This window comes from Sturnira hondurensis, unplaced genomic scaffold (assembly GCF_014824575.4).
Source record: "Sturnira hondurensis isolate 20B ecotype Veracruz unplaced genomic scaffold, ASM1482457v3 Scaffold0008196, whole genome shotgun sequence".
Classification (NCBI taxonomy): Eukaryota; Metazoa; Chordata; class Mammalia; order Chiroptera; family Phyllostomidae; genus Sturnira; species Sturnira hondurensis.
The window spans coordinates 8469991-8483911 of NW_028080827.1; the positions used below are offsets into that span (position 1 = coordinate 8469991).

At 40.9% G+C, this 13921-nt stretch overlaps 1 protein-coding gene across 2 annotated transcripts in view; it reads right to left on the minus strand.

Annotated features, from left to right (window-relative positions):
• WDR72 (WD repeat domain 72) overlaps positions 1 to 13656 on the minus strand; it is a 203859-nt gene extending 190203 nt beyond the window's left edge. For both annotated transcript variants that reach the window (XM_037054671.1, XM_037054670.1), the window contains exon 1: positions 13488 to 13656. The gene's annotated coding sequence lies outside the window, so the exon portion shown is untranslated. The remainder of the gene's footprint in view (positions 1 to 13487) is intronic.
• Between the last annotated feature and the right edge of the window lie 265 nt (positions 13657 to 13921).

The following is a 13921-nucleotide window of genomic DNA, read 5'->3' on the forward strand; positions in this document are numbered from 1 at the left end:
GTTACCCACAGCAAACTTTTTCACCATTGTATTTTTGCTTTATCCTTATTCATATTAAATTCATTTCAAATTTGCTAGATTTTAAATTCTCTTCCAAACACAGGGATTTCTTTCTTATTTATCTACTGCTATATTCTCAGAGTCCAGACAAGGGTTTAGGACAGGCTGACACTCAATAACTATTTGTTGGATGAATGAATAAATGAATGAACATATACATTATAGTCTAAAGACTCCCATCCAGTAATGCATCCACCCATACAAATGTTTAAGTAAAAGGCATCTGCAGTTTAGAAAATCAAATAAGTCAAAACATTTCATAGACTAAAACCCTTAATAGCATTCTTAACACATCCCAACCAGAAAACAAAAAGCACCAAGACCAAAGCCATAAGAAATCAGATCTTAATCAGAGTTAATCCTGAATAACCTAGATTCCTAAGTGTGGTGGGAACAGACTTGGAACTCAGACACCTGGTTCTAGGGTGGCAATTACCACTTATGACCTTTAGTTCTAGGTTATAAAGGTCATATCTAGTAAAACGAGGATACCACCACTTGTGTTGCCTGCATCTCAGTATCCTTATGAGGAATACATTTATAATGTAAACAAAGCATGTGGGTATAATATACATAGTATATTATTAATACCTTGCATATATTACTCATAAACTCCCGTAATCTAGAATTTAAGGTAAGAAGTGGCCTTGGGGATTATAAATCTAATCCCCTTGATTTATAAGAAAGCTGATGATGAAAAATGTGTTCTAGATAACTCTTAGGATCATTTGAGATTGAGACACTAAGCAAATAGTACAGTGAGAATAAGAATTGATCAAAAGGATGCACATCTCAGGAGTCACTTTTTTGGAGTTTTTCTTTTTTCTTGTAGCAAAATTTAAAGTCACCCCAGAAACTTAGTGCCTGGCTACCAATAGGAGAGAGAGAGTGAATTGATGCATTCTGAGACCCTGTACAATTCCCCAGAAATCTCTCATCAAAAATAAATCTCATAGGAAAAACAGTCTATTGTACAGTCTCTAGATGGAGGGAAACTGACATATAGGAGTAAGTTATGCCTCTGACAGAAGTATATTGTCCCATTTTGAATAACTATGAATCTAGAGTCATAAAATCTCTGGGAAAAAGTTACAAACTTCTATCATAGTCCTCAATTTATGATTATTGTAACCTAAGTGCACTTTTCAATATTGATTTGAAAGAAAGAGAGAGAAACGTTGACTTGTTGTTCTACCTACTTATACACTTATCGGTTGGTTCTTGTACATGCCCTGACCCTGGATCAAACCCACAAACTTGGAGTATTGAAGCGATGCTCCAACTGAGCTACCCAGGCACGGCAATTACCGTATATCAAATTTGAGTACCTGAGCAATATTTTGCTATGTCTAAAACAGGAATATGGCTCTGACCAGTGTGGCTTAGTTACTGGGTCAATGTCCTGCAAAACAAAAGGCCAATGGCTCAATCCCTGGTCAGGGCACATGCCTGGGTTGAGGGTTCAGTCCCTGGTCAGGGTATGTATGAGGGGCAACCAACTGATGTTACTCTCTCACGCCCTCAAAGCGAAGGTCACTGGTTTGATCCCTGGTCAGGGCACAAGCCTGGGTGGCAGGTTCGTGTGTTCGAGAGGCAACCTATCAGTGTTTCTCTCCTTCTCTTTCTCTCTCTCTTTCCCTCTCTCTAAAAATAAGGGAGTAAAATATTTTTAAAAGGGAAAGTAAAAGTAGCCTAGCAGTTGATAATATAAGCTTTGAAATACAAACAGATCTGGATCTGAATCTCAGCTCTGCTACTCCAAGTTGTATGACCTCTCCCAATTCACCTCCTAGGTGGAGAGAAATCCCACCTACTTCTTTAAAACCTATACCTGGTTGCTGTGGGGGCACAGATAAATCACTTCGTGTTCTTTCCTTCACATAAGATAACTTGGTTATATAGAGCCCAAAGAGAGTTTTGTTTTTAAATTTAGAGTTTAGGTGAAAAGAGCTTGGAGTGTTAAAGCACTTTAAACGGATGTAGTTTATTATGTAAATGATAACTTAATAAAGTGAAAAGACAAATAGGAAGACTGGAGATCATGGTTTGGATGATGTTACAGAGTTAGCTAGTCTAAGTGGCGATAAATTGGGAGAGGACAGAGGGCTTTCTGAAGGAACAAGGAGTAGAAGTAAACTGGAGACAAAGTACCTGGGTATCAGGGTAGGTCACACACAGTAAAGGCGACTTTCACCACACGGATTATGAAGCAAGGAGCCGCAGGGCTCCATGCCCAGCACATAGCTGGGTGTGGTCTCAGAAGAAGGGATTTCTATTCCCCCAAAACTGTCTGTTTACTGATGCTCTAGAAGCAAAAGAACTTACCAACAGGTTGTAATCAGATCACTCCTTAGAAAAAATAAAACAAACAACAACAACAACAAAAAAAAACCCCACAAAACCAAAACCCAAAAAGCAAAAAACCCTACAGTTTCTGCAAAGTCAGAGGCTGTTCAAGGCATATAAAATTCCACCTGGCCTGCCCAGTGGAGCATGACTCTTTCTGAGTTAACCCCTAACCAGTATCAAACCTACACTCCTCCAAAAATGGTATAGAGTGATTTGAGTAGCTGGTACTTAAGAATCTCTAGAAAGTAATATATTTTAGGTAGGGGATACAGTGGCAGGTAAAATAACCCAGAGATCAAGGGAAGAATTAAACAGGTATGCAAATTAATCTCTGAACTTCAAACACCCATGATCTGGAACATGTATAAAACAACACAGCCAAGAAATTGCAGTCCTTTTCATTGTATAGATGAAGTTTCCATCATAGTTCTCAGCTTTCCCAGCCTTAGGAGAAAGATTTTTTCCAGGTACTGAATCACCTTCAGATTTCACCTCCTTGCTCACTAAGCTGTAGTGCAACAGAGATCACACAGCTAAATAACACCAAGCGTGTTTCATTCACCGTCACCGTCAAAGAGCTAGTATTAGGGTGGTCAAAGAAATAAAAGGACAGCTCGTGGTCTGGGTGGCTCCTTTGTTTATTACTCGATCAGTGAACAACTTCACGGATCTCCAATACATTTCTAAAACCTTAAGCGTAGGTTTTGAGAACTGAATTATTTTTCCTTTTAGTTTATTCTACGTTAACCATGCTGAATTTCACAAAAATCTTTTTTCTTAACTTAGAGGTAATTAACACGAACATAAGTACCGCTACTATAAGTCCAAAATAAATCTAACAAATATTAACTGAGAACCAAATGCATTGAAGGAGGCAGGTTGGGCTGCAGAGAACACAAACAATGGAAAACACAGTCGCTGACCTCAAAGTATTTACAATCATAAAAATACATTTTATGATTAGTTTTAACCAAGTATTTTGGCTGTTAGACAAAACATTCATGTAAATTCTGTAAACCTATTTTTAATCTTGAGTGATTTTTTTTGCTGTATCTAAGTATAATCTGCAAAACTAGTAGCCTAATATTTTACTTTAAGTTAACTCACTTTAAGTATTAAATTAACATTGTATTTAAGAATAAATTAAGCTATCTAAGAGTCTCCCTGGGATCATTTCAATCGTTAACATCCACAAAACCAAGGGATATGATGTGCTGGTTAGATTTTTTCAACATACAAATTAAAGTAACTACTTACCTAAGAGCTTATTTAACTTGCGATAAATATTTGCTGTGTACTACCAAGAGTCACATTGGGAAACATGTCTCTAATCTATTCCCATAGTGAATTCTTTTCCTCTACCTTTTCAAAACCTCACCCCAAACCAGACAATTCCTTGCACCCAAACACTCTTAGTTGATCCTTCTTCCTTCTGATTAACCAAGAAAATCAGGCATTTAGATATGAGCGTACACACTTTCATCACTTCAACTTCTGTGTATTTTTCTTATTTTTAGCATATTTTTCTAAGATAGCCACACTAATCTTCTACCGTAACATTTTTAACTTTACCCCTAATTTCATCTTCTGCCACTTCAGTGACTCCTTTTATTGACCCCTACTTCTTGTATCTTCAACTGGTCTCCCTTTTCCTTGGCCCCTTTGCCTTTATTTTTATGCATCTAATTAACAAACATTTATTATCTATTATGTGCCGGAGACATTGCACATTTTAGGGATGCGGACCTGAAAGACAAGGACAGCCATAGACTTCAAGGAGTTCGGCAGCATCTAAGATGACAGGCACATGCTGAGTCGCCACACATATGGTCAGTGCCGTGTAAAGTCAAGTCAAGAGCGTTTGGGAGGGAACATTGGTGGAGTGAGCAATTAAACATGCAAAGCATTTCCCTGGGGAGATAACATTGTACACTTTTTGGGTTTTTGACCCAGAAAGTTCATATTTTGAACTTGATTCTACTCATCCATGAAATGGGAACAGCCTCTACTTCATGTGGCTGGAATAAGCCTGAGTGGTGAGGCCCTAGAGGCCGTCAGCCTGGGTGGGAACAGCCACCAACTCTGCTGCTCTCTGCCCTTGGGGAGGTGACTTGAGAACTGCGTTCTGGGTTAAAATGTGAATAAATAACAATGTCAATCTAATAGGGATGATGTGGAAGTGGGCTAATCCAGAGAAATCTTCAGACATTAAGTATTCAATAAACGTTAGGCGCTATTATTGGCAGGTTTTTTTAATCTCAAAATCATGTATAAATCCTGCTAAGTAAAGAGTAGTACAATAAGTGGAATCATTGTTACTTATAATCCTCCATTTTGTTATTCATAATTTATAGTAGATTCCATATACTANACATGCTGAGTCGCCACACATATGGTCAGTGCCGTGTAAAGTCAAGTCAAGAGCGTTTGGGAGGGAGCATTGGTGGAGTGAGCAATTAAACATGCAAAGCATTTCCCTGGGGAGATAACATTGTACACTTTTTGGGTTTGTGACCCAGAAAGTTCATATTTTGAACTTGGTTCTACTCATCCATGAAGTGGGAACAGCCTCTACTTCATGTGGCTGGAATAAGCCTGAGTGGTGAGGCCCTAGAGGCTGTCAGCCTGGGTGGGAACACCCACCAACTCTGCTGCTCTCTGCCCTTGGGGAGGTGACTTGAGAACTGCGTTCTGGGTTAAAATGTGAATAAATAACAATGTCAATCTAATAGGGATGATGTGGAAGTGGGCTAATCCAGAGAAATCTTCAGACATTAAGCATTCAATAAACGTTAGGCGCTATTATTGGCAGGTTTTTTTAATCTCAAAATCATGTATAAATCCTGCTAAGTAAAGAGTAGTACAATAAGTGGAATCATTGTTACTTATAATCCTCCATTTTGTTATTCATAATTTATAGTAGATTCCATATACTAGTGAATTAAGCAGGGGAGATGAAGTTAAAACTACTTAGGTACAAAATTGGTAAAATAGAACAAAATCTATCACCTTTCCATGTGTTATGGGTTGAATTGAGCCCACTCCAAAATTCCTATGTTGAAGTCCTAAATGCCAGAACCACAAAATGTGACTTTATTTGGAAATAGAGCCATTGTAGATATAACTAGGTTAATGAAGATGAGGTCAGACTGGATTGGGGTGACCCTTAGTCCAATATGACTGGCATCCGTGTAAAACAGGGAAATTTGAAGGAAGACACACACAGGGAAGGAGCCGTGTGAAGATGGAGGCACAGGTGGGATAATACTTCCACAGCCAGAGAGTGCCACAGGTTGCCAGCAAACCGGCAGAAGCAAGACGGCAGGCATGGAACAGGTTCCTCCCCACAACCCTCACAAGGAGCCAACAATGCTGTCCCTGTGACTTCAGAGACACCCTGCCTCTAAAACCGTGAGGCAGTACATTTCTGTCACTTAAGCTAACTCAGCTTGTGAGCCTTTGTTATGGCAGCCCTATAATCTAACGTACCATTCGACCAATTTTGTCTCTTTCTAGTCAGAATGTATGGCTTCGTGCATATGTCAATTCTTGAAACATATGCTGAAATTTTAGTCTGAATCACATGACTGGTCATATACTAAATTCTGTTCCCTACTTCCTTGGTATAATAATAAATCTCCTTTCTATCCACATTATAGGCTCCCTGTGAGAAGAATATATCTATTTATTTATCTGACAGATCATTATTAAAAGCACTAGTAGATGAAAGATGGAAAGACACAGATTTCTAACTTCTAGGAATGCGTAACCTATGTGTCGAGTCATAAATATGTCAATAACTGATGAAGAGTAGGCTGGGATGAGTATTCTCACTGGACAAGAGCAAAGGTCACTGCATTCCCAATGTTGGCAATGTTGAATCCCTTATACCCAGGCATCTCTCTTAGAAATATTCTGTGTTTTTCCATGGGCCATCGTCTCCTTCCTTGGCACTGCCACTATGACAATTCCCCTTTCCTCTCGGAATAAACACGCAAGGCACTCCTGCATGCAGGAGTATGGACTTATGTAGACAGTCCTATTTGGAGAAGCCACCCTAATATCTGTGATTCTAGCATTTTATGACTGTCCACAAATCAGGGACACCTGTGGCAAGGAAGCCTTTAAACCCACCCTCTCACACTCAGGAACTTAGCAAAAGCTTGGTCAAAACAGATTCACATCAAGAAGACTATAGATACAGAATCCCGTGGTAATTTAGAAAGAGTAGGAGAGGAGGGATAGGACTTGAGGGTTATAATCCAATGAAACTTTAGCTTTGCTGGAATATTGAATTTTTAAAAAAACATATTCTGGGACCTCCAGCCCATTCAAACATTAACTCAAGAGGTAAGACGCTACAACCATTTTTCTCATTTTTGTGGCTTATCTGTCACCATCAAAGGCAAGTCCTATCACCTTTTGCTATGCCCTACCCCACTGTTTTATAGCCTTTTTCCTGGTCCTAGCTCCTCCCACTTTCCCTATCCCAGAACACACCCCAACCTTTTCCTTATTGTCCTTTCCCCTTCTCCTGGTCTTAAGTCATAGTGTTATAAATCCAATTCAACAAGTGTTTTACTGAATGCTAACTAAAATCATGGGCATTCCAGATGTTGTGCTGGGAACTTTCCCATACATTATCTTATTTAACCTGTACACCCATCATTAGTGTGATTAGGAAAGAAGGCTTGGTAAGCCTAACTCTCTTGGCTTGGATAACACCCTAGATCTCCCTGACATCAAGGACCATCCCAGTCCTCAAAGTGCCTGAGAGTGAGAGTATTCAATAATGACATCACTAGCTGTCCTTGGTTTACAGTTCTTGTTTACAGACAAGCCAGTCCACCTATTTTTAAAAACAAAACAAAAACAACTGAGGTTTAACCACAGTGGTGGTTAAGATACCAAACCACTCTTCACTCTGAGGGTAAAGAATAAATAGATCCTCTGTACTTAATCTACAAAACCTATTCATTACATGTGTTAAAGTGCATGCATGGGCAAGAGTGTTTTCAAAGCATCAGGACTTAATTCAAAACAACAGAAAAGCCCATAATAACACTGGTGCCACGGAACACGATTCATAGTACAAAGTGCGATTTTCACACTGCAATGATTTCAGTGCAGTGAATATCAGGGAGGTAGCCAAGGGTGGCAGGGGAGGGCTCGACTGGACCTACGGGCCAATAGTAACCAGGCAAATGTGGCACTTTCTGATACGTCCTGGACTCTGCTTATTCTAAGAATAAAGAGTCTCCGGCAAAGGGGAGCCCTCTTGTCTCTGCTCTGCTCTGTTTCTACTGACCAAAGAAGTCACTATTCAGTGATACCAAGCTATTCTGTCCCTGGGGCACAAATAAATGCCCAACTCCCATCCTTCATGGGTATGTGTGAGCCTGGAAGGCCTAGAATCGATCCAAGCCATTTTAACTAGCAAGAAACTACCTAGTAATGCCTTGTTTGTATTTCTTGGAGGAGGGACACCAGAAACACTTATTTCATTCCACCAAATAATTCACCGCAATCAGAGGGAGCGCAGCGAGGGCAGCACCATCTCCCAGCTGCTGATCACATCAAAGGCTCGCAGCACAAATTCAATTTTATGATGTTAATCTCAGCCTGCCACTCAGAAATTTTCTCTGAGGGATATGATTTTTTTCTCTGGATTTCATTTTAGGAATGATTTTCTTCATCCACAATCAATAAAGATATGTTTTCATCAAAAGACTCTATCTTGGTAGAATTCAATTGGCTATTTCAATCCCTTTTGGTGACACAATATTAATTAAAATAGTTTATGTTGCACTTCAACTGGAAAAAGAGGCAGTGAAAATAGCTACTCAGAACATATGTTCTATACACGTGAACATGGAGGGCAGAAAATAATTTTCTTTTTCTTTAGGAGACAGACATTAGCTATTCAAGAAATAGCTTTGCTCTGACTTGGTTTACATCTGTGATATCACACATACACAAAAAAAATGAAAATAAGAGAAAGCTGTTCCTTTCTGTATTTATTGTTCAATAAGAAATCAAAATGCCCAGAAAAAGATGTTTGAAATGCTCACCTTGTAGGTCCTCAAGAAGTGGTGTCTGTGTGCCCACGTGATTAGATGGGGTATAAATAATCACACTGTTTCTCTTAATTTAAAAAATGCACATATAATGGTATTAAAATTTATTTTCATGTTCAATCTCCAAATAATGATGACAGTTGAATATACTGTATTTTCCAAAGCAAGTATCTAAAGTTAGCACAGTTTTTCACATTTAAAAGAGGAGAAAATTCTAAAATGTGTTGCAGAAAATAGTGAATTGTGTTTTAACAGTGGTTTCAAAAGTAGTGGTTAATCTGAACAAGTATTTACGAAGCACCTGCTATGTGCTTGACTTTGGTCAACCCTTGAGGCTGACAGGAAGGCCCCAGTTCCTCGTCCACAAAGCTGACAGACCATAACACCTGTCACCACACAATGAGAAGGGCTGAGGCCTGATTCCCACGAGGTATATGGAACACACATGGGAGGCTGTACTTAACCCTGTCTGGGCAGAGGACCAAGGAGGGCTTCTCAAAGAGAACTTTAATTACTGCAACTTTAATTAATATTCAACTGGTAATTTATATCCACCGTTGAAAATGTTTAAGGTAGCTCAGTCTCTAACCAGGTCTCTACAGACAGAATCTTTTAATGTTTGTATTCTTGAAATTATCCATCCATTAAACTTTGTAACACAAGAAGGTGGGGATGAACTGTTAAAAAGTAAGAGTTTATTTGAGAAAAAGTAGGTTTGAATCAGGCAGCACCAAACTGGAAGAGGCTAGGAGTGCTCTACCCACAAGGTGAGCCCAAGGAGAGACTTTATGAAGAAAAGGCAGAAGCAAAGGAGGGACATGATTGATTGTCTATAGCTAACCATGTGATATATGTGTAGGCATGCTTCCTTCCTTTTTGTTTTCCAGTTTTAAGAGAACATTTATTTAGAAAGTTACAGAGGTGGTGGAAGTGAGCCATCTGGGCTGCGGAGGCTCAGGAAACAAGTCACCTCAGAGCCTAGGAGAGGGAAAGGCGAAGGTCATTCATCTGGAGAGCGCACGCTCCCAAGAGGAAGCGCCTGCATGTTTTCTAACTGAGCATGTGCAGGAATGTCTACACCCGCACATGTGATGAGGAAGCTCACCTCAATATTTATGCATGAATTCCTCTGAATAAAGATAAATCCGATCCTTTGTATGGGGCAAACCATTTTGGGGAAGTCACACAGGCACACGCGCACACACACACATATGCATGCCCACATCTTAGCTGTCGGCTCACAATACAGTACTCTTCCTTGTAAAATCTTCTTGGAGTTGTCTTTTGGCTGGCAACTACTGAGTAATTGGACCCGCTTCAATCTGGTGACAGAACCTTCAAAACTGGAACTAAATTTTAACTTCTTTTGAGGCAGGATAGTAAGAAGCCAGGAAGATTCCTTGGCAAATGGAATGAGGAAACTGAGACAGTTAAACAAAGCCAAGCAGTTTAAACCATCCAATAAATCACAAGGTCTTGCTTCCCTAACCAAGGACACTTAGAAGCAAATGGTTTACACATTGTAGACCATGAAGGGGCAGACTCGCTTCAGTCCTGGTCCCTGCCCAGTGACACTTTGAGCCTTCCCTTGTTGATATTTAAAACTTCTCAACTCCTGGCATCCCTTTTTCTACTTTTATCCCGAGCTCTTATTGCTCTGCTGTAATTATCACTCTCGTTACCTGAACCACACTGTGAGTGCTTAGAGGGCGGGAACGTGCCCCTTTTCCCTTTGCATTCTGCTGCCGGGTAATTTAACATATACTGAAAGGCCAAAAAGGCTGAGGGGGAAGTCAAACGATGTTTTAGTTATGGATAAATATGATGTGGCTCCAAGTGGTGCCTCTTGTCCTTTCATCCCCGAGACAAGTCAGTTTGTAAATGATCACCTTGAATGTAGCTCCGAGGTCTGTATAAAAAGCAAAAGACAGATCTGGAAAAAATATCCCTGGCTATAGAAGTGCAGTCTAATTTCTACTAAAGCAGCCAAAAATCTTACCCGTATGCTGTGCCCTCCCGACTCACTTCTGACTCCGGGGAAACATACAGTCAATTAACCTTGAGGTTGATTAATTAAATTAATTACAACTTCCTCATTCTGTACTTGCTTATTTTTGTAAATACCCATATGTAGGACTTGACATTTTTTTTTCAGGTTAACTGTCATCTTGTTAAAGAAAAAGAGGAGGAAGGTCAATGTTGAACACAAATAAATCCTACCATGAAAAAGAAAACCACAGGCCTGAAAGGGTGACACCCACAGGTGTCAGTCTTGGGGAAAAGCCCATGATAGCAACCTAGATTTAATACTTGATCTAATTGCAGCTTCAACACTCCCAGAAACATAATCTTAATCAGCCTGAAATTTTCTGGTCAACACCAATGAGGTCATCTGTTCTGTGGGCCCTCTCCTCTCCCCTTCCTTATAGAAAGAGTCAATTTGCATGATAAAACACTTCCTCCAAGAAAAGTTATGTTTGCCCAAGAATAATCTTTTTTTTTCTTTTGTTAATAACTCCCCTGACCTATTCTTTCTCCCATAAAGACCTTCCATGTTATACAACCTTTAAGGGCACTTTGAGTGACTAGATGGAACTATGACCCACGGGGGGTTTTTTTCAGATTTTATTTATTCTGAGAGAGGAGTGAAGGGAGGGAGAAAGAGAAATATCAATGTTATCAATGTGCAAGAGAAACATCAGTTGGCTGCCTATCTTGTGACCCCAATTGGGTACCTGGCCAGCAACCCAGATATGTGCTCTGGCTAGGAATCGAACCAGCAATGTTTCAGTTTGCAGGCTGGCACTTAATGCACTGAGCCACACCAGGGCTCATGAATCTCTTAATAAAACCAATCAGATCTTGAAATTTACTTAGCTGAATTTTGTTTTTTAATACTACCATTTATTAAATTGTAAATGGCTGCATATATTATGTGCATTGCTTTATTTGATCTTCATAACTCTAGGCATTTTTATTATCTTTATTCTAACCTTGAAAATGAGGCTTGGAAAATATATGTAGCCTGCCCAAGATCAGAGCTGGAAATAGAGAGAGATCCATCAGTCTCCAAAACTCATGCTCTCAACCACAGCACTACATTACTTACTTAAGTGGGGGAGGGGCAGTGCCTAGAACTTGGGGACATCTTCTGGAAATGAGAGCAAAACTGTAGAAGAGATCCTTCTCTAGAGCAGTGATGCCTGCCTCTAGAAAGGATTTGCCTTTTATAGAAGAGTGCAAGGGATCTGAATGCCCTTTGAGTAAGACCAACAACAACCTCTTTATTCTGAAGACAAAAATGGCATACATGAATTAAGGGACCTGCTGGGTTCCCAGAAATAATTTGGAAATTCACCAGGATTTCAAAGCTGATCTGGCGCTAGAACTCGGTGCACAGATTCTTTCAGTCCTGATCCCCGCCTTCTCTCCCTGCATCCAATTCAGTCTGCAGCAGAACTAAATCTAAAAATATTGCCAACTGGGGAAAAATTAACTATACATTCAAAATAAGGCTCCAGAGAGATGTCCTTTATAATGTCCTGACAGAATTAATGAGATGCCACATACTATAACATTATGAAATAACAAAATGAATAAGTCAATTTTCAAGCCAAAAAATCATCTGAATGCAGAAATCTTGAAAGCTTAAAAATATTCCTACCCTAATACCATTATTATCAAGGTTCCACTAAGTTATTTTATAACTTACATGAACTTCGGTTACATTTGGCCTCTTGTTAACCAGGACTTCAGATTTCTAAGGTATTCATTCCACTGGGCAGAGATTTCACACAGGGAGAGGCCTAACAGTTGACACTTTGTTAATATTTTGTTGATTCTATAATTTAAACATATCTTTCCCCCCAAAAGGTAAACATTGAAATTCAACAGAGTCCCGATTTTTGCAGTTTGAAAAAATAATAAGCAGTCTACTAGATCACTTCATGGGTAGTTTCCCTTTCCGCTCCAACTCTTTACTTTCCTTTCAGGAAATACGACTGGTGTGTTTTAATACTGAAGGAACTAAAGGAAGGCTAAGGAACAAGTCACAACACCGAATTAACCACAAGTATTTGCAGGGCAGTAGTGATTGCATTCTTCTCAGGTCCAGAGTAACAGCACGGTGTGAGGTGGGCTGGGGAAGGAAGTGTGGGAGGTGGGAAAGGTGATAAAAAGGAATCCTTTCTAAACCGTTTCTTCAGGTAAAAATATTCCCAACAGGCGACGCAGTCTCCAGTAGGTGACCTTGAATTCACTTAGCATAAAATTCTGAGAAGCAGGAAGAAAAAGTTAAGATTGCTGAACTGCAACCTTCTCTTTACATCTTAAATATTTGGGTGTACACACACACACACATACACACACACAGAAAATCTCTAATGCGTGAGAGTGGACTGAAGAAGCGCCGGTTGTGAAGGCAGTATTCCTAGTATTTCACCTTCTCCAGACTTTCGTTAGTGCAGACATCCCCTCCCCCTTTTATTTTCTTTCTCCTTGTCCAACTTTACAGTTGGAAAAGTCCTGTATCCACATTCTTTATTGCTGGCTCAGCTGCAGGTGCATTGGAAGAAAGTTTTTGCCTGGTGCCTCTCCCCGGACAGCCCCAATCTGTCACACCTACTCTGGCTCACAGCCTCGGAATGGTTTTCCTAGCTACGGAAATCCATCGGAATCAATTCAATGGACGCCCATTCCATAGAAGTCTGATTTCCTAGAAACTGTCCTAAGAGAATGGGAGGTCTCTAAAAGTCTCGGGGATCCGGCCCCTCCCAGGACCACAGGCAGGGATACTGAGGCCTTCACTAATAGCCCCTGCCCCCGCCCCCAACACACACACACACACACACACACACACACAAAAGGACCGATTTGACGGATCTGTAGCTTTTGTCACTACTGCTGCGACATCTGGACAACAGTTTGAAGAGGTCATTTCTCACGTGCAAAAACTTGGAGCAAAAGAAGAGAATGTACTAGCTGCTACGCACGCTCGCTCACCTTCTTTCCCGCCCCAGTATCCAAACACCCGCCCGCAAGGGCTCAGAGCGGGATGCCGGGATGCCGAGCAGCGGCCCAAGCCCGGGACAGCCGGAGACCCACCGCTTGGGAGCAGAAGCCTGAGCCGAGACGGGGCGCCCGCAGTGCAGCTGAGCAGCCAAGGCCCCGCAGCCTGACAGCAGACTTTGGACGGCCCTTCTTGACCGCCGGCCACGCCCAGGCCACGCCCCAGCCTCCAACGGCCCTCCCCTCCCAAACTCTGTCGGAGTCGGGTTCCCTGGCCTCCGCTGCCTGCGGATCCGAGACCCGCCCTGTGGTCCTGCTGCTCCCTCCCTCTGTTACTGGCAGTGGCGGCTGGAACAGGCCCACCCACAGCCTTGCGGGTGCCCTGTCCTTCCAGGGCTGGAGACAGTTCGAGTTAAGGTGAATAAAAT